This window comes from Rhea americana, unplaced genomic scaffold (genome assembly GCF_003343005.1).
Source record: "Rhea americana isolate MKP2758 unplaced genomic scaffold, rheAme1 scaffold_87, whole genome shotgun sequence".
Lineage (NCBI taxonomy): Eukaryota > Metazoa > Chordata > Aves > Rheiformes > Rheidae > Rhea > Rhea americana.
This window is the reverse complement of record NW_028187055.1, coordinates 3,137,298-3,161,418: the sequence shown is the minus strand read 5'-3', so window position 1 is coordinate 3,161,418 and position 24,121 is coordinate 3,137,298. Positions and strand designations below refer to the sequence as shown.

The following is a 24,121-nucleotide window of genomic DNA, read 5'->3' as shown; positions in this document are numbered from 1 at the left end:
TTTTTTTCCCTGGTTATCTTGTTAATGTGATGGATTTGTTGGGAGGTGGCAGACTCTGATGGATGAATTAGCCTAGAATGAACAGTATTCAGGACTAAGAATCTACTTCTTATTTATTTATTTATTTATTTATTTTGTCGTGACTCTGCCACTGATTCATGATGTTACCTTTGGTAAATGGCTTAATGCTTTTTGGCTGTACTGTTTTTCATGTGCAACCGACATGATATCACTAAAAAAAAAATGTGTTTCAGATCAGAGATGAAAAATACTAACATAATAAGGCTGTGAATAAAAGTTAAGGAGAAAATATGAAGAAGGCATCTAAGTATGCATCAGTGCTTTGAAGTATTTAAAGCTATTGGTGTAAATACTTCTGTTGACATGCAAGTGATAGCAATGAAAACTTTTTTTTAATGTATGATCTGTGTACATGATTGAATGATGTCTAGACAGTGCATTTCAGTACAAGGGGCTCTTTTATGTTGTTTTTAATACGTTTGTTTTAGGGACACTACCATTTTACTCTTCTCTTAGTCGGATTCAAATATTTTTGAGGCTTTTCTTTCTTAATGCAATAACATACAGTGAGTTAATGTTATAGCCTGTACTGAAATATTCTTTTGTAATGTCATGCGGCTCAGTGAGTCAATTAGAAGGCTGAAATTTTAAAACCCGTTGACATCCTAGAGTTGTCAGACAGCAATACTAAGAAAGCATTGTGCAATTGAAGCACCAACAGAGGAGCTYGGGAAGAAGACTGTACTTTTTAATTTCAGCACTGTCGCACCCAGAAAGATTTAGTCCTAATTTATTTTTCTGAAAGGCTACATGAAAACAGTCTTACTCTATGATCATTTTATTATTACAGCAAGGACTGCAATTATTCCCTTGCCTATGCATCTGTAAAGTGCACCACCAGCAGCACTGCAAAGCTYCTGATCCTATGCCATTCAGTTACAGTACTTAATAGCACACAGCATGTGATAAAGGCTACCTAGCATCAATCTAAAAAGTTGACACAATGACTACAGCAAATATTTGGTCTACAGCAAATGTTTTCTGGGCTATAATCAATGATACACCACCTCTCATAATACTGACAGTTTAAGAAACTGCATTATGGATGCTCTGCCCATGTGGAAAGCCAAAATAAGAAATGTGCRGTAGTGCAACATACAACAGATGTGTAGCATTTTGCCTTATATTGGCTTATTTGTCTTTCATTAAAACAAGTCACATTATATCAAGACTACTGAGCTACAACTGTGCATGTTGTTTCACTAGAATGCAAATAGTATTTTAGCAATAAACCGTTCAGAAAGAGTGGTCATTCTGGTTTAAACTATTTAACCACTAAATGTGGTTATTTTAATGATTACTTATGAAGTATTTTTATGAAGTATATCATTTTATTATATGAAGAGAAAGATAATCACTTAACATGGCAACATGATTTCCTAAGCACAAGGCATGTGCCACACAAAGTTTGATCTACAAAATCAGCCACAATCCACGTTCACATTTTGATACTYATCTAGAAATTACTTTAGCGACAGTAATAGTTAAATGGCCAGTCATGATAAGACATCAAAATGGCAGTCATGCTTAGATTATTAGAGAAGCCCTCCAACTTTTAAAATAAGTGTTCTCAATACTCAGCAAAGAAAAAGACTTTCATAAAGTGTTTCTATTTTRACAGACGACTGACTCAGATCCCTTTAGATGAGCATTTCTATCTTCATTCTTCGTTTACTGTATTAGAGGAGGAGAAATCCTTCTAAATGTAGTAAGGCAAAATAAGTGCTAGAAAAAAAGCCATAGATGACTTAATCTATYCAAATTAAATAAAACCAGCAGTAGAATAAATGTGACTACATATTTGCGTACATATGCAGACAACTCTTATGAGATCTTAGTAGATGAGTTACTTTCTGAACAGAAGGTACTCTTTATAGTCTTTTCTGTCTTTTCAGATATATCAACAAAGCAATTGAAAATTTGCTTAACTGGAACACAGTTACGGTTGTTTTCACTTGTTAAAAGTATTGACAAAGCATGAAAATCTAATACGGAGCTTTGCAGGTCCATATATGGACCTGGGCCATTTTATGACTGGTAAGTTTTTCACCTTTGAAATGTTTGGGTAAACTCCTAGTTTTCTTATCATTATCTGCAACTCTAATGCATTTTGAACTCTAATGCATGTGTTAAATAAAGATATGAAAATGTCAGATATGAAACACAGACACAGAATCACAAAGTGGCTGAGGTTGGAAGGGACCTCTGGAGAGCATCATCSTCTGCTCAGGCAGGATTACATAGAGCACATTGCACAGGACCACCTCCAGACAGGTTTTGAATGTCTCCAAAGAAGGAGACTCCACAACTTCTCTGGGCAACCTGGTCCAGGACTCTGTCGCTCTCACTGTAAAGTTTTTCTGTAAATTCAGGTGGAACTTCCTGTGTTTCAGTTTGTGCCCATTGCCTCTTGTCCTGTCGCTTGGCACTACTGAAAAGAGCTTGACCCCATCCCTTTGACACCTTTCCTTAAGGTCTCATTGATGAGATCCCCTYTCAGTTTTCTCCAGGCTAAACAGGCCCAGTTCTCACAGCCTTTCCTATAAGATAGATGCTCCAGTACTCTAATATGTACTGGGGAGTCCAAAATTGGACACATTACTCAAATGTCCAATCATTTTGCAGATAACTAGCCTATTTTACATTACACTACAAATTTCTATTCCACTTACCTGTTTTATCCTGCTTGTACCAAGATGTCCTTTTTATCTTTGGAGAGGATGGAGCACCGTGAACATACTACAGCATTTTTTGTCAGTCACAGCTTGCAGAAGTGCCATCACCAGTAAGCACTTCAGAGCAGGTACTTTGTGCTGTTACCACTATAAAGAGAACATTTGTCCCCTTTTCAGTGTAGATTAAGGAGTACAATAGATTGGAAAACTTAACAGTAAAGCTGTCCCATTCAGGACCCAGTGTTTCAGCAGAACACAGTGAGCACTGTCCTGAATGAAGATAGAAAAATAAAGAGTGAAAAAAAAAGTGAAAAGACAACTGCAGCTTTTTAGGTAAGACCGTCTACAGACCACACTTTTATTTGCCTGGCTGAACATATGAACATAGAGAAGTGCTATAAAGGCATGATAATTTAAAAAGTAGAAAAAAATAAGGTACATACATCAAAGAAGACAGAGAAATAAAATAGGAAGTGGAAAAGGAAATATCATGGGGGAGAATGTCAGTCAAAAAGCAATGATGTATCTGTTAAAAATGCTCTGAAATAGCAAATGGCTAAGGAGAATATTTCCACTCTCTAGAGTATGATGACCTAGTTAATAATTAAAATAACAGAATGTTAATGACCTTTTACAATGTGTAAGTGGTGTGATTTACAAACTTTAACCAATTATTATAATGTCAAGAAATACAGCCTGGATTCTGAGGTCTGCAGAACCTCAGATTTTTTGAGTAGCCACAGAAATAGGGCAGTCAGTCTTGAGGGAACATCCTTAGCACAGAATATTTTCRTTATTACATGATATAACAGCTTGTGTTAGCAGAAGAATGGATAGTCAAGTGSTATGTAGAGCTGGGCGAGTGACAAATTTATTGTCTAACTCAAAATTCCAAACAAATCAAATAGAGACGCACACACGTGCATGTGTGCATGCACACACACGTGCTCACATGTATGGAGGGAGGAAGAGAGAGAGAGAAAGAGATTTAGAACAAATTATAGGTGAAAATGGAGGAAATGGATATTTCCGTGAGGTACCACAATAGGTAAGATAAATATGGACACTTATTTACAAACAATCCAGAGCACAGGACTAAATGAACAGTTTGACACAAGTAGTTCATATGGTGCATTTCAGGTTCAGCTACAAAACTAGCTATATTATCATAGGATGTGCTTACATCTTACAAGATCAAAGTCTAAGTGAAAAAAGGAACAGATCTGTATTGAGTAAACACTTCAACAGAAATAAAAAGATGCATCCAAGAACATAAAAGCAGAACAAAATAACCCAGAAGAAGGTAGAACTAGGAGCTTCTATTCAAGGAGAGGGGGAACTTTCYGGGCATTAGAGTACAAATCCTGGCATGGTTCCTCAGCTGCACTCTTTTTATTTTGTTTGAGTGGGCCTAAACCTACAACATTACAAACTGTGGAGAGTCAGGCCTGAGCTCCTCAGATGGAGCAACAAAGAAGTAATTACAGCTAAGCAGGTGTGGCCAAATGGACTAGTATCAGTAAGTCAGGGAATCTGTGCTTAAGTGTAGTCTTTCACCTAATCCAATAATCCTGTAAAGATAGAAATTGAAAGGAAAGATAGTGAAGGCGGAGAACAGGTTCCTACAAAAACAAGARGAAAAGAGAAAATGAGGCCACCAATGCATGCCAGCTCCAACATAGAAAGTAGCACCAATTTCCTTTCACAGGGGAGGAGGGAGGAGAAGGAGCTTGAGACAACTAGCSTCTGTGGGAAGACATGCTCATGGTGCTGCAAGTGTTTTTCCCTCATCAGAATGTTTTMCAGATCTCTCTGTTTAGTTTTCATTTACATAGGAAGTAGGATAGTGCGAGTACAACTTTCCTGACATAAAGTAACAATAAATTGAGTTCTTAAATGTAAAACATTTTTATTTTCTCTGTGCAACTGCATTTTCTGTAGCATCAGGAAGATGAAAGAATTGGAAACCAAGATACTTACTCATGTAAATAATTAAACTGACTGTAATCAACTTACTTACACTAATCTTATAAAAGCAAAAACATATTTTTTACAACTCAGCCAGAAATTATCTCTGAACACTAGGAAAATTTAGCTTTCCTAGGTCATAGAACTTAGGGCTGAAATAAACTCCCTTCTCCAAAAGTTAGATGTGACTAAAATATTCCTGAGCAAAGAATGAAGGAAAAATTTTCAACATGTCTTGCATCTATTTTCCATTGAATTGTTCACTACACTAACTAAGAGGATTGATGTCCTCTTCATACCACAAGTGCTCTCTTGTGAACCTAAGCTGCTATTCTCTTACTGTTATTACTGATAAGACAAGGTTTAGAGACCATCTAGATCTATTAGATGATTAGCTCTCATCTGGTGATGGATGTGGTAAGTTAAAAGAAGATACATASAGAAAGAGATGGATATATCTATATCATATGATCCACAGGTCAAATCCTATTCACTTACTTCATTCAAGACAACACTGGAAAAGTTTTCTGCAAAAGGCAAACAAGGCTTTGTCTGTACAGGTTTGTTTTGTTGACTTATAATAGTGGTCTGGACTGAATCCATTGAAAAATATCCTCTTGATTTCCTGCTGTGAATGTACACCCTTATATGTTGTTTCTTGGACAGTTTAAACCAGAACACCTRTTTTTTTTCAGAATTGAGTTAAAAAAAAATCAATTTTCTTCTATATCGTGAAATTCAATACACCAATCAAAAAGGATCCACAGTGGGAAAAGAAGTGTTYTCTCTACCTGCTACGTGATGATCCTGCATAGCAGGTGATAGACCGTGCAGTATTTCCAATAAATAAAGCTAAAATCCCTGCGACGGGAGGAAAAGAGGCAGTTCATTTAAGTTTCTTGATGTGTGGTTGCTGAAAATATTTTGCATAAATAGTATGAGAAACAGGTTTGTATGTTTACAGGAAATACATAAACACAGGCTCATTACATACACAATTGCTTGGGTAAATGAATCACGATGAATCAAGTTAGCATGCTGAAAATGATTACAAAGTTCATGGGACCGTTGAAGACACTTGTAAAATTTAAATATGAGAACTAAAAACCATTATCTTCTCATATTAAACCTAAGGATGTCTGTTACTCACTAAACAACAATTTATTTACATTAGCAGTGAAAACAAGAGCTTCTACAAGCCACATGCGAGGTCTCTGAATTCAGATCAGAAAATACCTTCCATTTGTCYGGTTGACTTGGTATTGGCAAACAACAAGGGTTAATGGTATGTAGAACAAATGGTTTAGGAACTCATTTTTTTAAGTTCAGCTTTCTGGCCAGGCATGGTTTGAGGCTATATTGAAGGTGGGGGGTAAGGGAAAGTAGTGATGCCTGATCTTGCCCTCCTTCTCCGGCAGGTACACCTATGGCTTTGTGTCTTAGWAAAATGAAATCATTTATGGGTAATGTGTACTGGGTGCTAGAATCTAACCAGAGACCGGCAGTATTCACTGAAGATGCAAATTACACTTTTTTTTTCCCAAAAGATTTCTATGGCGAGAAACATTACAAATATTTTTTGTACATTACAAAAATGTACATTACAAATGTACATTTTGTACAAATTACAATTCATCATTTTGTGCCATTATATACACACAGCAGAGTGAGAACTTCATGCAGTCTTAGTCTGGTTACTTGAACATGTGATTAGCCTTAAACTATAGCTATTTTTCTAAAGAAAGAGTAAAGACTAGAAGTTAATTCATTACTGACAAAAAAAAATCTTTATGGCAATACTTGGAAAGCTTCTACAGCAAATTGTAAGGAAATTTTAAGATTTCTTAAATATTTTTTTCTTTAAACTCAGAGAAAAAATAAAGTTTAAAATTCTGAAAATGTTTGATTGAAATTGTCATCCTATTTAGCTTTATTTACTTACAGTATTTAAGTAAAGTGAGTCATACAGTTCTCTTGACATGAATTTACAATAAACTGAATAAAAATAGACTCCCTTTCGATTTGAGAGGTGGGTTAGCTACTGCAAAGCAAGAGCTCTGACATTCTGTTCTTTTCCTTTATACCTCTGAGTTGCTCCATACTACTCATTTGCCCCAGAGTTCAGGGAACTTTTTTGGCAATGTTGAAGTGCAAAGCATATTTGCTAAAAGACAGCTTAACCCAGTTTCTCTCACGCCATCTTTTTCACTGGAGAATGGGAGGAAGCAAGCTGTAATTAATATAAATACATTAGGGACCTGTTTCAATACTCATTAAAAGACACAGAAATAGAGAAGACTTTCCACTAATTTTGAGACAGGTTACTAGGTCCTAAGTGAGGAATTTCTTTTGCTGTGGATATTCCTGAAAGGACTTCTAGAACACTGCAACAAGGAAGTAAAGAAGAAGCTTCACGATTAATGCTGTTTTGTACAGGGGAAAACAATATTAAGGCCTCCAGTTGTGATCATTCCGATGAAGGAGGACTAATAACCATTCATATTTTCTTAGTTTAGTGGAATTATAAACACAATTTTTACTCCATTTAAGTGTTCAAGTGATTCCATACTGATTTGCTGGCATGGCAAAAAATTCTGTCTTCCTTAGGAATTAGAATGTTGTAAATACTGTTCAAAATTGAAGAATAATTAAAAGTATTTTGATTTTAAATAGAAGAAACATGAGCGTAAGGGAGAGCATAGATTTTTGTTTCCTCTGTAACTATATTTGGTGGGTTCCTATTTGCACATTCCCGCAAACATGATAGGTTATTACAGAGTCTYATGGCCTGCAGTATTTGACCTCAGCTGGAAGAAATGCTTGAGGAATAAATGCCCAGCAAAGTCATTGTCATCTTTATAACCAGATTAACATAACTCAGTAAAAAGGGTCACAGTAACTACTATGTGTGTTCTAACATGTAGAAAGAATTGTAACTGTATTCTTGTAGGCAACAATTGTTTTTGCATTGACCAATAAGTTAAATTTTGAGAGGTTTTYTATTTACATGACATGCATTCCTGTGGAAACTCATCAATTAGAATAGCCTTTGGAGTGGAGTTGATAGTGAAGGAAGAACCAGTTATTGCGGATAATACAAAAAATGTTTCACATTAACTGAACTTTATCAAAATTTCACTGAAATTTAAAATACTCTGCCTTCTGAACATGGCTCAGAAGAGACCTAACTGAAAAAAATAGGCAGTAGATACAGACAGCTGCAGTAGTACAAGTTACATGTAATAACCTATATAAGGGTTTTTTTTTAATTGCTATTTTTTGAGAAAAGGAGAACTTAAGAAAGACTTTCAGTGCAGAAAAACATTGCATTTTGCTTCTACAGTTTTGAGATTGAGGTTACTACGTATTGCATTGCAGACAGCAAATTTTAAAAACACYTTTTCTGGATATTTGTAGTATGCCCAAAGAGAGTAAGTGAGAGAAATGTGTTGTTTATATTCACTGCTGTTACAAATGAAGGTACTAGGTGCTATGCACCACTGAAATTCAAACTATAATGGGTCTCTGAAAAAAAGCAGTCAGAGATGACAGATTCCTTCAGCTTAAGTTTTAGAGAGTAATCTTGACTGATCTGAACCATGAAAATATTTTCAGTTTAATTTGCATTTTGTCTTAGCTCATACCCCGCAGGATCAGATTTACCTACTCCAGTACGCGTCCACTAAGTACAACTGTTCCTGCTGTGTCATACACACCCCAACAGTTTCTAAAACTGACTTTTGATTCYCAGCCTACTATCTGGTTAAAATCTATAAATCAGTGATTAATGGGAGAGAAAGAGGGAGAGAGAAAGAGAAGTAGATGTAAGGAAGGAAGGAAGTAAAAAAGGGGGAGGGAGGAAGGCAGGAAGGGGAAAGAAAGCAAAAGAGAGAAGAAAGAAGGAGACATGAAAGAAAGACAAAAGAAAGAAAAACATCTATTTAACTTTAAATCTCGAAGTACCACAGTAGTATTTAATAGTACTGGCTCCCCTGGATGGGAGATGATTGACTAAAAGGCCAGGAAATAGTATAGTTCTCTCCTGTAGCCACAGACGAAGATGCTTTTCACAATGAGTGACTCCAACACAAGAGCAGAGTGAAGGAAAAAAGAAACAATTGTCAAGGTAAACTACAGGAGTCTCTGAAAATCATATGCAGGATGCAGTCCTGTTGTAGGCTAGCAATTTGTTGGAGAGTTACTGTGTGRATTTTGAGGGTTACTCAGATTTTCTTTGTCAACTTTTTCCCCTCCTGAGCAAAAGACAAATCCCCCTAATAAAAGAAAGAAGTGTGAAGTCTTTAATTGTCTTTAATCTTACTGTATACAGAACTGCATTATAGACTTCTTYGAACTGTTCTGTTAGTTATAGTTTAAGAGAGACCAGAAGTTCAGGGACCCATTTGGTAGGTCCTGTGTAAACAATTGATAAGATAATGTCCAAGCCCAGAACATACTTTTTACAAAAACATGCAGAACTTCATAGTAGGGAATATATGGTTTTACAGTACAGAGAGGATAGCAGGACATAATGTTCCAGTATCCTTCATAGTAGAACTTGTGCCATGGGATATATAYACCTTGGGATATACCTTGGGATGGGAGACCATACTGATACTATTTTAAGTYTCCTTAGAAAGTAAAGGCTAAGTATGAAAAAGTTTCAAAAAATCTTTCTTCTCAAGAAGTTAGCTATCATTGGTGATCTTCTATTGTATTTATGTTATTAAATGTGCAAGATTTTCTGTATTACTAGCTCAATAARCAGAAAACTCCACAAATTTTGGTAATACTTTCAAAGATCTAGGGGGAATGAGGAACAGGAATGGTGCACTTGGAGGTAGRTGGGGTCTTGATGCAAAAGTCATGTTGCTGCTTTGATAACAAATGTGTAAAAAATTGTGTACATTTTTAATATATTACATGTTTCTTATATTTGCAATTCTGCTCTGTTTTTGCCTTCTTTGTACTAGACTGTATTCTCTCCCTCAGTCTTTTTCCATCAACCCTACTCACTGTAGAATGCCAAGCAATTGAGAAAGTTGCTCCAAAGTCAAAATTCTGTGAACCAAAACTAATGACAAACAGAGCATTCTAAAACATACAAAGCAAAAAAAATGTAGTTCCCAAATCTAGAAATTGCATCATTGTATTTTTCTTAACCTGAAAATAAAATCAAAGCAGCTAATAACAAAACTACTTCAATGATATCTAGCCAAAAAAATTCATCTCAGGAGCTAGTATCATTCCTGGTACTACCACCTATTGGCTTAATTCATAAACATACATAAAAGTACATGAGGAATATTTCTGAAATAGGTATTTCTCATGCTGAGCCCCAAATTGATTAATTTTTTTGGATGCAGAGTAATAACAACCACATGTCAATTTACTCAGCTGGTGACTGTCAGCAGGCTGCAGGTATACATTTTCAGTGATACATCTCTCTCATAAGCAGAATTTGTAAAGCAACTGTACACAAAACACTAAATATGTGAGAGAATGGAACTACCTAACAGCAGGTTGAAGTCAGGATGACAGTCTCAAAGGTTTGACCAACAGGAAAATGAGAATTCAGTTTCATGAGAAATTTAAAGTTTTGACAGATCTGATATAATGTCATATCTTTCAGTATCAACTAGCCTTGAAATAAGGCTGTTCATTGGACAAAGAACTCTTTAACTTGCCATTATGTAATTTTAATCAAAGGGTTTAACTGGAGTATAATTTTGTGATTTAAATTTAGCTAAATAAATCATTTAAAATATATAAATATATAGTAGGCCAAGATCTTAAGSTAAATTGTTCCTAGAAGAACGCTGTTCCATCCCACTTTTAACCATCTCTTTTTTCTCCCAACTGCCACAGGTTACAGAAGCAAGTGAGACTCCACAGAAGCTCTCAGGATCAGACACTGGATTCTTTAAAACTTTACCGTAGCTCAACAATAATAAAGAAACTTTACTCCAAATACAGCACTGACATATCCTTTAGCCTATTAACTTGCATAGTCAGGAGAAAAGAACATTAAATATTTCAGACCACTTCCATTTCTCGCTAACCAGGTTCCCTATCCAGCTTTGGAAGCAGCTGCAATCCCCATTATCAAATATTCATCCAGTGGGATAAGCAGGTGGCTCGTGCTGTGGCCTAACAGTACTCTTCAGATGAGCAAATGATCATTATCGTAGAAAAAAGTCAAAATCACGTGAAAGTCAAGATCAGCCTTTATGAAATGTTACACTGTTACATTTTATGTTTATTTTACTGTGCAATTAATATTTCTAATTCTGTAAGGGCATAATACTTTTTATAAACATATGAAGACATGGACACAAACATTAGAAGCAACATTGTAAAGACATAAAACACCTTTGTATAATAATATCGCTACTGTATGTTTCACAACATTATGGCCTATCTATACTGCTACAGTAGAGCCCAAAGTGGACAAGGGTCTGTAAAGAGAAGACTATGAGGAGAACCCATCATTTCCAGCAATTCTGTAGTTTGTACAGTGTCATAATAGAAGTCTCCTACCTACAGACAATGGGAAAAGTAAGTGAATATCTTCCTTTACCAAAAGACATGAGATAATAATAACCTTCAAATACCCTCCTTATACTTCTTTTCTATGGTTTTGGTTTTTGTTTTGGTTTTTGTTTTTGTTTTAATATCAGGCAGGATTACACTTAGCTAAGTYTTCATTCTTAAGAAGTTCTGGTTGTCTGCAAGGCAGAGGGTAACAACTTGCATATTGTTTACCATTTATGTCTACTGTTGAAAGGGTCCAAAATTCAATTCTATTCTATATAAGAATTCCTATATAGGAATATATAGGAATTCCTATATAGGAATATATGTCTATATATAAAACTGCCAAAATGGTACAGAGAATTTTGAATGGTTTTCAATAGTTTGAGATACATATCAGTGTTTTAACTCTCTTTCAGCAAATAAGGCCATTTTCATCTTATGGCAAAAACTAATACAATAATACTAATAAAACTTACATTTGTCTTTGAGGGAGGCAAACAATAAAAAAGGAAAGATTGAGAAGGGCTTCATGTGATGTGAGTGGGTGGTTAAAACAAGGAAAAAAAATATTCACTACTACCCTATTTTTAAACAGGCTTTAAAAGAACGTGAGCTTTGATGCTACTCAGACAATCAATGTTCATAAATGTATGTATTAAACATCTGCTTTAAGAAAATTCTCTGTGTGTCATGCTTTGCCTTAAAATGTCTTATAAAATTTTAATTCAGTTCATGAGAATCGAGCTTATGAGTCATTAAGGCAGCATTAAAGTTAGAAATAACTGTCCTGAGGTGGTGTGTTTTTTTTTTTTTTTTTTTTTTTTTTTTTTGGAACCAGTGACATCAAAAACCAAGATGTTTATTGGTATGTGAAAACAAACTTTGCTCATTTGGGGATTTCAGAGTTCAACTGAATGGTAAGATCCTGCTTGCACACTGCTGGGCTCTTATGTTTGCAGCCTCTGTGTTTAATAGAACGTAGTTTGAATTTCCATTTTGAATTTTGTAATGTTTTAAACAACTGTAATGTTCTTCCGATGCAGGCTATTTTCCCACAAACTTTTATTACATTTTTGCAATGCTCAATTGTGATGCAATAGCAAATTTCCTTAAGTTGCAGTCAAATTTTAAAATGGATAGAATTTAAGGCTCTTTGCAATTCCTTTCTTCATGATCTTTTCTACTAGATATTTGGTAATGCTTTTAATTAATAAATTCTTTTCACGAAAGCAATAAAAAGAAAACAATCCTATTTAAAAATGCTCGTTACATTAAAAAAAAATAAATTCAGAAATAATAGAAGGAAATGAAACAGTATTACAACAAGTTCATGACACTGTTCAATATGTCTTTGGGTGCCATGTATTTCAAGTTTTTCAGGAAAATTCCATCCATAAGAATTTATGCTGGAGTTCTGCTTATTGTTTCAAGTGTTGGTTACAAGGAGAATGTAAGGTTAAAATTGGTCATATAATAGAGTTTATTTGGACTGAGGATTTGAGGGTATTGCTTGATAGGTATATAAGAGACAGAAGGAGAAGAGGTGTTTCACCTGTTCAGTGGGGGTGGAGGAGGTGAGGAACAGGGAAAGATMGATATTCATATAATATAATTAGGTAGAAAAACAGACTTTGTCAGTTTCTCCGATAACGTGAATTTAAGTAGGAAGAGCAAAAAATGTAATACAGAACTTACTGAATTCTAATAAATTCGATGAGAATTACAAAATGAAGACTGAAGCTGCCCGGCTAGCTCAGTTGGTAGAGCATGAGACTCTTAATCTCAGGGTCGTGGGTTCAAACCCCACGTCGGGCGCCCAAAATTGTTATACAAACCCAAGAACAGTCCATCCCAATGAGCAAGAGGTTAAGCAAAGGGGCAGCTGGTGGTATCTCTTTGCCAGGAAGGAGCTCATGGCAAATCTCAAGCATAAGAAGGAAGTATACAGAAGATGGAAGCAAGGACAGGTAACCTGGGAAGAATATAGGGATATCTGAGTATGCAGGGATGGGGCTAGAATGACCTAGGCCCATCTGGAGTTTAATTTTTCTAGGCAGATTTGACATCCACAAATCCATGGGCTGGATGGGATACATCCACGGGTACTGAGGGAGCTGGCAGATGTTGTTGCTAGGCCACTCTCCATCATCTTGGAAAGGTCCTGGAGAACTGGAGAGGTGTCTGAGGACTGGAAGAAAGTCAGTGTCACTCCAGCCTTCAAAAAGGGCAAGAAGGAGGACCCAGGCCACTACAGGCCAGTCAGCCTCACCTCCATCCCTGGATGTCATCTGTAAGCATATGRAGGAAAAGGTGATCAGGAGTAGCCAGCAYGGATTCACCAAGGGGAAATYCTGCTTAACCAACCTAATAGCCTTCTATGATGGAATGACTGGCTGGGTAGATGAGGGGAGAGCAGTGGACRTTGTGTACCTTGACTTCAGCAAGGCTTTCAACACTGTCTCMCTAGCCAAAGGAGACATCAACATCCTCCTAGCCAAGCTCAGGAAGTGTGGGTTAGATGAGTGGACTGTGGTGGACTGAGAACCGGCTGAAAGGCAGAGGTCAGAGGATTATGCTTAGTGCTTCAGAGTCTAGTTGGAGGCCTGTGGTTGAATAAKAATAGTGCCATTTAGTCAAATGGGAACCATGTTTCCACAGGGCTCTCATAACAGCTCAATATCTGAGCCTTTACCTGGTCAGGACCCCACTGCTTCCCTCGCATTACASATCAGGAGCATAGGGGCTGACCATCACCACAGAGGAGATCCTAAGTTAAGATTGATTTCACCAAGAGCTGTGTTAGAGAATAAAAGGCACCAGTACTACAAGTATCATCAAATTTGCTCTCAGACTGCTCTTCCCTTTACCTGGATTTCCTGAAATGGTTTTCTGGCAGAACATTTAAAAACTCTCTCTTTTTCTTACATACAACTCTAGCATAGCTCTTCAGATCTTATAAAATCGGCCAGTTCATGCGTGCATAAAGATTTATTGATTTCTGCACCTTCACCCCATGAGACCTTCAGGGAACAAGATCAGAGCCAAATTCACAGCCCTGTGGGATCTTGTGAAAATCAGAAGTTGTGTGTACAACACATCTAAGACGAAGAAGAAATATCTATGGGGAGGTAGGCTGCCTTCCACCAGTTAATAAAATCAGGTTCTCGTAGTTCTATAATGGTCAAGTCAATACAGAACCTTAACAAGGAGATAATATTACTACTGTAATGTCTCTGTCATGGCTTTCTATTAGAAGGATTCTTTAGCATCACATTTTGTCAAATAAATAAATAAATAAATAAATAAAAGACTCCTCTAAGAACTCCTCTGTATCAAATTTGCTAAACTTCAGCTGTTTCTCCAAATATCTTCAAGTGAATGCTTGTCTTATCTCTTGAGCAGTGTTTAAACAGATGTTGGTCTGCAAATCAATCTTATCAACAGATAAGAAATCCTTGTGGAATAAAATAGACACATGAATGAAGAGCTTGCTGTAGCACAAATTTCACTTGTTTCAGAGAAGTAATTATTTTAGAAATGTTACAAACACCAGTAACTTCTAAAGCAGTGTCTATCTTCACTTTTAATTAGACCATTAGCAAATAAAGCAAGCTCACAAATATCTCCCAGTCTTGGCTTACCTATCTCTGTCAGTTGCAATTTCTGGTAATTGGTTATATAGGCTCTTAGTGGTTACTTATTAAAAGGAATTATTCTAAGTGAAGTATTTTACCTTATTTTATTCTAGCAAAAAGAACAATAGGAGAAAAAAAGAACAAAAATATTGCATGTTATATGCACTGAGGTACTCTTAATGAAGATAAACCTTAAACATGAATGTAGAGGYAAACACCATAGTAATTTTTAATGTCCTGCTGATTAGATTCTACACATGATTTGGTAAAATAATAGATATATACGAAATAGAAGATGCAGGTATTTCAATCCCAGCTGAATCATGAGTGTAAAAGCCTGTTAAGGAAAAGACAAACAATCTTAATTCCCCCTTTTCCTGAACTTTTTTGAGCCTTCCCAGGAAAAAATGCATAGGTCAGGGAAAAAATTCTTAGTATAAGTACATTATTATTTTGTGGTGAAGTGATGAAGAYAGAGTTATGACTATCTAGCGTACTTGCTATTATGGAGTTTTAATTTTCTATCTAGAGGTCTATTTTTCCCTTATGCCATAGAAGTTTGTTTACCACAGGCCATTTTCTCAGGCACATAATTATTTTGACTTCAAATATAGCAGCAATCATTTATTATGAGACATAGAAGCTGTTTAGAGATGTGACAGCTGTGGCATTACATTACATTTTTGTAAATTACTTAAGTCTGCTATTATACAACGAGCTATTTTACCTTTCTGCAAATATAAATTATCTTCAAAATTGGGTACCTGTCTATCTGATTTCAGACAGAAAATCTGATTTTTTTTCATGAAAGTACAATGCATGTAAGGCATGAGAACTTAATGGTCAGAAACATCTCAAAARTTCCCAAGTCAGAAAAATAAAGGACATGAAGGAGGCTTTGCTTACATTGAATCAGAAGATCTACAAGATATGGTAAAATCACTTGCTTACATTTGATAAGTGCTGTCATTTAGTGCAATGTAGTGATGCAAAATAGTCTACAGTTCAGACTGAGTCTCCTTGGGAAAGTGTAGGGGTACTTTTTAAACAAATTCCTGACTTCCAAATAGTCTAGATTACTTCAGTAGGAGAGAGAACATACTCCTACAAGATTTTCTGTTTGCATTCAGTGAYACAGTCAAGAAAAGAGCAGTATAAAAGAAGATTGGTTAACAGCCTATGTGGTTGCTGCTATCTTTATCTGGATTTAAGCTGATTTTCTGACTTAAAGGCGTAGATTTARTGCTGTTAGTGGTGGGCTAGCAGCACTACAAAATTCTAAGTTAGATTTTTTATTACACAAAAAATATTCTCAAGTTACTGTCACTGTGTAGGGCTTCTGTGACTACATGCATGCTTTTCAACCTACACTTKTAGACCAGTTTCCAGTGGGGCCTCTACCTGGCCTAAGTATGGGCATTCCAAAACCCATGCAGGAGGCCAGGTTCACAGGGAAACAAAGTAAGTATCTGCCTTTTTCTGCAGAAAGCTAATTTACAGGAAAGCCATTTCACAAAATGAAGACYTCATCATTTGTCAGCAATAACTGCCTATTGTTAAAATAAGCAGAACTACTTAATCTAATTCTATCACCATTATATTGCAAAGCTGTGAAGTTGAGCAGGGAAAGCATCAAAAACTTTCCCAAGAAAGCAGGCTAAAACTGCTGCTATAGCACACACTCTTATCATTCAACTTTCAAGAATATATTCAGATTGTTCTTGTACCTGGAGCACAATTTACTGAATGAGAAACTTTGCAAATTCAGAGCAAGGATGGCTGTAACCTGAACAATAAAGAGAAGCAAAGCTGTACTGAGGGCACATTCTTTGCAAAATCTCATAGAGGGACCTATAAAACACGCATTCATATAGTGGAAAATACAAGGGCATGTATTTGTGACAACTAGTTATATTTTTACTCTGTTGCATGAAGAGTGTGCTGCATATTTATAAATTAGGAGTTTCTTTTGATTTCTCATTAATAATCCTCAGTCTGAGTATCATTTCTCAAATCATTTTGAGCTTCCTTTCCTCCTCTGTACCCCCCAAAATTAATGACCAAATGAAACTTCATTCCACAAGAACTTTRTATCTCCTTTTTAATGGATCGTTGCGCAAGCTGGGAGCATTCTTCCCTCATCTAGTTCTTCATAGCACGTCTAGCAGCAGACTTCAAATTCAGTTTCCCTAGAAAGCTAGAAAGAGTCCACTGAGCAACAAATGAAAAATTTACTTAAAAGCTTTAAGGGCTTACTAATTTAAGATTTCCCGCAAGGGAAGAAATTTTGTTGTTTTTAATAAATGCAGTTTTAGCCACAGGGCAAATATATCTATGTTCTTCTTCTGCCTTTCTTTAATATTCCTTGGCAGGAGTTTCAATTCATCTTGAAGACATTTAAGCAAAAGAAATTAAAAGTTTTTTAAAGCWTTTTTGTAGGGATCAGTATGTAAATTTAAGACCAGAAGAGGCCATTAAATCTTTAATAAAAGCAAAGAAAAAAAGGAATGTCACTCATGTGTTCAGTAACATTTTGCAAGACAATTATTTTCTTATTTTCTTTATAAGCCTAGCATTCATTTCCTCAAGCACTTAAGCAAAAGTAGTTAAAAAAAATCCCCCTGCACAGCAGGCAACAAGTCATCAAATTGTTTCTATCTCATGAAGTGGAAAAGTAGACTCTAAAGGCTAGGTCACTGTGGAAAAGACAAAAATTCCCAAATCCTGAGAGTAAAAAGATAAGTATTACCAGCCTGCACATCCCATTTCATGATAGTGTTTAATGTAGAGCAGAGAAGGCAAGAAATGTCAGGATATGTCTATAAAAGTGATGTTTACAAGTATATCAATAAAAAATATGAATGCAACTAAACTGATATGTAAAAGTTTTGTGTAGGCATTCTTATTCTGTACTTAGGGTCACAGAATCACAATCAAGGTTTGTATCTGGATATCTAAATGTAGCATTTTAAAAACATATTTCTTAAAGAATTTATTTGTTTGCTTCTGCTCCRTCCCAGAAGGGTTACTGACAGCAAGCCACCAACATGCTTGCCCCAACCCGCCAATCTCTTGATAAACCAGTTATCTCCAGAAAGTCATGAGTGAACAGACCAYAGTTCCAAAAAATGCCCCCACTAGGTGAAATCAGACTGAGGGATTCAAGACCACAAAGCTTCCTGTGTATTTATAGTCTTTAAAAGCCTGTATTAGCTAACTCTGGTTAGTATTTAGCTTATATAGTGTTAGCCTAACTAGCTARCAATTATAATTTTAAATCTGAACCACAGGCATTGTGAAAACATAGAGCCTATCCAATGAGAAGTTTTATAAAATTTGGATTTGGTAGTTCATGTGTAAAATGATCTTCTTTTCTCTGCTACAAAATTAAGCAGTTCTTCCTAAAAAAAAGAAAATACAGAGAACAAATGTAATGGAGGGAGGAGAGGTACTTTAAACTAGAATGGATAGGAAAAGAAAACTACCTCACTCTGAAAAATAAGAAAGAAACTAAGCAATTTTTARCTACACAATCAGAATTTTAGAAAGCAGATATTAAAGTACTGTAATACTATTGAATTACACATGGGTAATAGAAGTTTTAACTAGTAGGAACATTTTAATTACCTTTATTCCCTGAAATTTCATGCCCAGAGTTATAACAGCATATATGTTTTCTACTCCTATGTCCATTAGCAGTTTCTTACAGAACTGTGAAAGAACTYGAATGGGAGATTCAAATCTGAGGGCTAAGAGCGGTGGACAAAGAGAAAGCCATTTGTACAAGACACAAAACTTCCTCAGGAGAGAGCCAAAAACTGATGAGTGACATTGTTTGAAAATCTAAGACTACGATCACTTCCAGAGCAAAATCAAAGTGTATGTCTTTGACTTTGCTTTCCCTAGTATACTTATCATGCATATCKTTAAATAAAAGAAAATAAACTATATGAAAACAAGATACCACTGCAAAATTGCAGGGGCTTCTATCTCTGGATTGCCAGTGAGAGAAGAAACAGTATGAGAAGCTGTTGGTCATGTCACCTGATGTGCTAAAACAAAAAGTGTATTTTATGAACTTGTTATAACTAAAGAAAAGACTTAAGTGGGGATTACTGATTTCTATTCCTAGTCTGCCACCCATTCATTATGCTACCATAAGAAAATGTTGCGGTATCTGTGACTCAGTTTCCTACTTTATTGATTATAGTATTTATCCTTAAAGAAACTTTGTGATATTTAGTTAATATTTGTAAATGAAACTTGAATTTATGCTTTATTTTTTTCCAGATCTTTTTTAAAAATTGTTTCAAGACAAAACGATATGTTTGATTAACTACATAGTAAAATCATTTATTTATCTGTTACTGAGAAACTTAAATTTTCTTTAGCTAAACTTAAATTCTACCAAAAGATACATACAAAATATCAGGATATTTCATAGTTACTCGAATAAGAAATGCTACATTTACAAAAATAATATACAGTCTTAACAAAGGATTAAAAGGGATACTTTGGGATAAAAAATGATTTAGGAATATATTAGAGATTAGAAGGTAAACAAAATATAGAGACAATGCAAAGTATTTTAAACATTAAGAAAGGAAGCACCAGACGACTGATTTTAATATGTACCAACTTCCACAGAAATTCTTGAAATTCTTTCCAGGATAGCAAAAGATTTTTTAAATGCTTTATTTGTAATAGTTTCTTGTCCCTGAGGCCACATCAGCTTTTCCTGGCAGCAATGATATAGATGAGATGATTGTTAGTTCTAGACCTTCTGTCAAGGACAGATAACAGTTGCAGGGTTTCACTGTACCAATATAACACTCATCAGCAAGATCAGGTGAGCTGACTATATGCTATCCTGCTCTTTTTCTGCATAGCTTCCTCTTTATTATTAACACACAGGAGAAAGGGGTAAAGAAAAGGCCCATGTTAGATATCTATGAAATACTCAGTTGCATCTTGTTAACACAGAGTAAAATATTTGTTCTTGTAGTACAGTGACAGAATTTGAATAGCCCTGCAATTTGCTACAGACATCTTACACTTTCCATAATAAGCCAACGAAACCAACATTGCAAAGGTACTCATTGTTCCTTGAAAAATTTAGTGAAAACCAGTTCTCAAGTCATACTCTCCTCAACTAAAACAGAAAAAAGCCAAAGAGTGCAAATATAACCTCATTAAATAAGACAGCAAGTCTAAGTGGCATACAAGGCTATTAAACAAACTAGATTGGTCCATAATAATAAGAAACATATTTCACATCTGTTGAACAGTTCAGAGCTTTTAACAAGTAATAGGCATACTATGCTGGAGAATAGTTGCTATTCTCCATCAGTATATCATTGTCAATGGCTGTGCTGTCTCAAAAGAAGCACTTATCTCATACACTTTATTGCTTGATAGCTTGCTGATTGCTTTTACAAAGCAATAAATTGATGGCCTGATTCAGCAGTGACATTAGGTTATATTCATTTTCTGTGATTGATGCTTTGAATTAGAACTCTTACATTCTCTTCTGTTTGGAAATATGAAATTCCAAACAGGCAAGCCTGGTATCACCAATAAAATGACACGATGGATATCAGATGGGTGAGATTTATACATTTAAATATCTAACTAGCTTGCCTCTTTATTAAAGTTTTTGTAATTTATCGTTGAATGTCTTGTCTTTCAATTAAAAGAATCGAGTCAAATAAGGATAAAGACAAAATTAAAAGATTAGAGTAGAATTTCCACTCTCTATATTGCTGCAGTAATAGAAATGCATGCAAAGGTGAAAAACAAGAACATATAAATTATTTAACTCTCAATTAAATAAATTGAATAATTTAAACATTTTTTTCTGCAAGCTTTAAGGTAGAAAGGAATTTCATTATTTTTCACTGGCTAAAAACCTCATCTATAACCATAATAGCAGCTTTATTATACATCGTTTTGAAGTGATACTTAAAGTAGCAAGGCAAAATAAAATGCTGAAAGAAGGAAGGGTGAATACTAACTGCTTTTCATTTCTTTGCACTAAGGAAATTAAATATGAAACTGTGTTAAAACAATGCTAAAGATGCAGCTATAATTCCTAAGTAATTCTGATTTAGATATCTGATTTTACATTTAGCTCACTGTTCTGCCCCCCGGGGCACTTGGARACAGTTCCCCTCTCTGAATGCTAATCCCAAGGAAAAGTACTGCCATATGGGGAGCAATTCCAGAATAGCTGTGATCTTTTTACAGTCATATGCGTCACCTTACTAATGTTGTGACATATGCAATTCCTTGGTACCATGCATAAAATGCATCTCTGACATCAACAGCAGATAGGAGAAAGAAGAAAGCTCTACCTTGTGAAATCTAATGGTATTTTAATAGATTTTTTTGGTCTGCAATTGGGTCTGCTGGATAGATGTGCACAAATTACAGAGTCCAGCCCCAGTGGAATTTCTGAATCTCTCTTTGGCTTGCACAAGCTTGTAACACCTCAATTTTGTCATCTGTAAATTGTATTAGTTACTTACCCTCTTGATGCTGAAGCTGCACGCATTCATTTGCTAACTTTTATACTGTTTTTTTAAATAATAAAGCACCATTTAAGTGGTAAATATTTATAGCAAAAGGCAAAACATGATGGACATCTACTCACAGACTGATGTTCTTTTATCATAGGAAGTGATATGAAATACAGCAGCTTTCCCTCTTGAGCACAACATAATTCTTAGGCCATTCTTTTCAATAGGCTTTTGTGCCAAAAATGCAGTGGAAAAGAACTACAAGTGAGTGTTACTGTCCTCCAATACCAAAGCTTTCTGTGGTGGTGGGGAAAAGCAGAGGATTACAATTTTAGGATTTACAATCACTAATGGAGGTAGCTGATGTTATTTTATAAAACTTAATTTACTTTTTTAAATTGTTTATCTTTTCACAGAATCACAGAATAGATGAAGGAGAAAGGGACCATCTAGTCTGAGCCAGGTGCTCAAGCAAGGTCAGCTAGAGCCGAATCCTCAGGTTTGTGTCCAGTTGAGTTTTGAATATCTCCAAGGATGAAGACTCTGCAACCTCTATAGGTAACCTGTTCCTGTGTTCTACCCTCTCATAGTAAAAAAAAGTGTTGAAGTTGCTACTTTTCAAAAAGAAGGASGATAGGAAAACAAAACAAAATAATCACCATCTACAAGCAAAACATACATTTCAAAGGATGGACATTTAGTGCTTTTAAAGATTTTCTTTGTCTTGCATCAGCAGCTGTAATGGGGAAAAACAAAGCAAAACATCAGAAAGATAGAGCAGCTCAGAAAATTGTTCCATTCAGCAGCAAGGAAATCAAATCAAAATCTAAGAGTCTGTTCTGACTTCAGAAGTCATATTGAAAAACACAGTAAGGACAAATGTCTTGAACTACTCAGTYGTGGAATTCCTGAAATCAAGAAGAGTGCATAGGCATGTGAGGTAAGCACTTACTGTCTTTACAAGAACATAAGAATAGCTCATAACAGGATAGTATTATGGTTACTTATTTCAGTTTCAAGACTAACAAAAGAGCACCATCACACAGAGATTTCATCCCAGCTACAATGTTGATTAGATCTAGTATCTCTTTTTATGCTAACTTGGCCTCTTCTAATGATCCATTAGATTATTATGATTTTATTACACACAGAATTTCTTAAAAGCATACACACACACACACACACATATATATACACACACATACATAACATTTTAAAAAGTCTCTGAGTTTTGGTTTTTTTGAGTTGTGTTCTTGCTAATGGAAGGGTGGGTTTTGGGAGGAAGACAGATGCAGTAACAACACTTCATTGGGTATGAGTGTCAGCATCAACAATAGTAGTGCTTATCAATCATTAGAAGACTCAGAGACCTTTGGCAATAGAGTAAAAATCTACAGAACAAGTTTCTATCAAAAAGAGCTTTTTAAAAATGACTGTTGAGAGGGAGAGGAAGATGAAAAAAAAAGATATTTCCTTGTAAGCTAGAGCAACACCTTTGATATTCCTAATTATATTTATCAGAATGTGGATTTTTCCAAGAAAAACAAGCGTAACAGCTCTTATGATATGAGGTAGTTTCCTATGTGAAATAAAAAACATTTCTTGGAGGGTAGGAAAACAAAAAAGAATTGCAAATAATTCCTGACATCTTTCTTCACAAATTCTGATACGCTGAGCCTAAATGAAACTGCTGTATATTTCCTGCTTTTTTATAACACTTTCAACAGTTTGCATTTGGGGAATGTAAAAAGAGTAGAGTAGTAGAGGCTTTCTCATGTTCTCTCTAGGTTGTAATAAAGTTACAAAGAAACTCCAGAGCACTTAAAAGTCCCTCTAAATCACTGAATCTATATTGTTGGATAGTGACTCATCCAAAAGGTGTCTAATATCTCTTGTTCTGCAGGGAGAGGGAAACCAATGTCTGAAGTGAAGGGAAAAAACAAAGCAATTCATAGGCATATCAACCTGTGCCAGTATTATTCAATTTCGTATTAATGCTGTTACCCCTATTCTCTTGGAATGGTTAAAAAAATTCAAACTACCACTAGGGTGCTTTTCCTCCCTGAAAAAGAAACATCACAAAATCCCCTCTAATTATACTACTTTTTGTTTTGCTCTTTTATTCTTCCCATTGGAACTTTGAAAATATTGGTAGAAAGTCTTTGAACCCCCACTCGGAATAATTTCACCACTTTTTATTTTCCCTCTTCTGAAAAAACAATAACCACAGAAAAATCCACTTCCATAACATATATTGACAGCACAAGAGCCCACGTTAGCTAAGGATATTATCATTGCTGCTGGACAGGTAACCCTCAAGGACAGGTAACTTTGCAGCACCCCTAGTGAAAGCCGTACTCCCCATGCCTCAAGCAYCCAGACAAAAAGCCAGCTGCAGCCTCGCAGTACTTGAGTGTCGCTGCGGGACAAACTGGAACATAAGCGCAGAGTGTGTGACCTACCTTGTCCTGACATTGAAGTGCTGTTACAGAGCTAAGGCCAGTTCCTCCGTTCTTCTTTACTCACTGCCTTCCAATTCCTTGACACAGTCTAGCGGCATTTCACTTAACACATGCATGCAAGTGGTCTCCTGAGCAATGGGTCATGTTCCAAGTGCCTTTTAAATCAGCTCAGGGGAGATTTTCACATTGGTTGAGTGCCACTCTTCATCACTAACATTAAGAAATGCATACTGATACCTTWCCTG

General features: G+C 35.7%; 1 non-coding gene across 1 annotated transcript; it reads left to right on the top strand.

Annotated features, from left to right (window-relative positions):
• Positions 1–13,003: 13,003 nt before the first annotated feature.
• On the top strand, positions 13,004–13,076 carry TRNAK-CUU (transfer RNA lysine (anticodon CUU)). The gene has a single exon. It is a non-coding gene; the product is annotated as a tRNA-Lys (tRNA).
• The last annotated feature ends 11,045 nt before the right edge of the window (positions 13,077–24,121 follow it).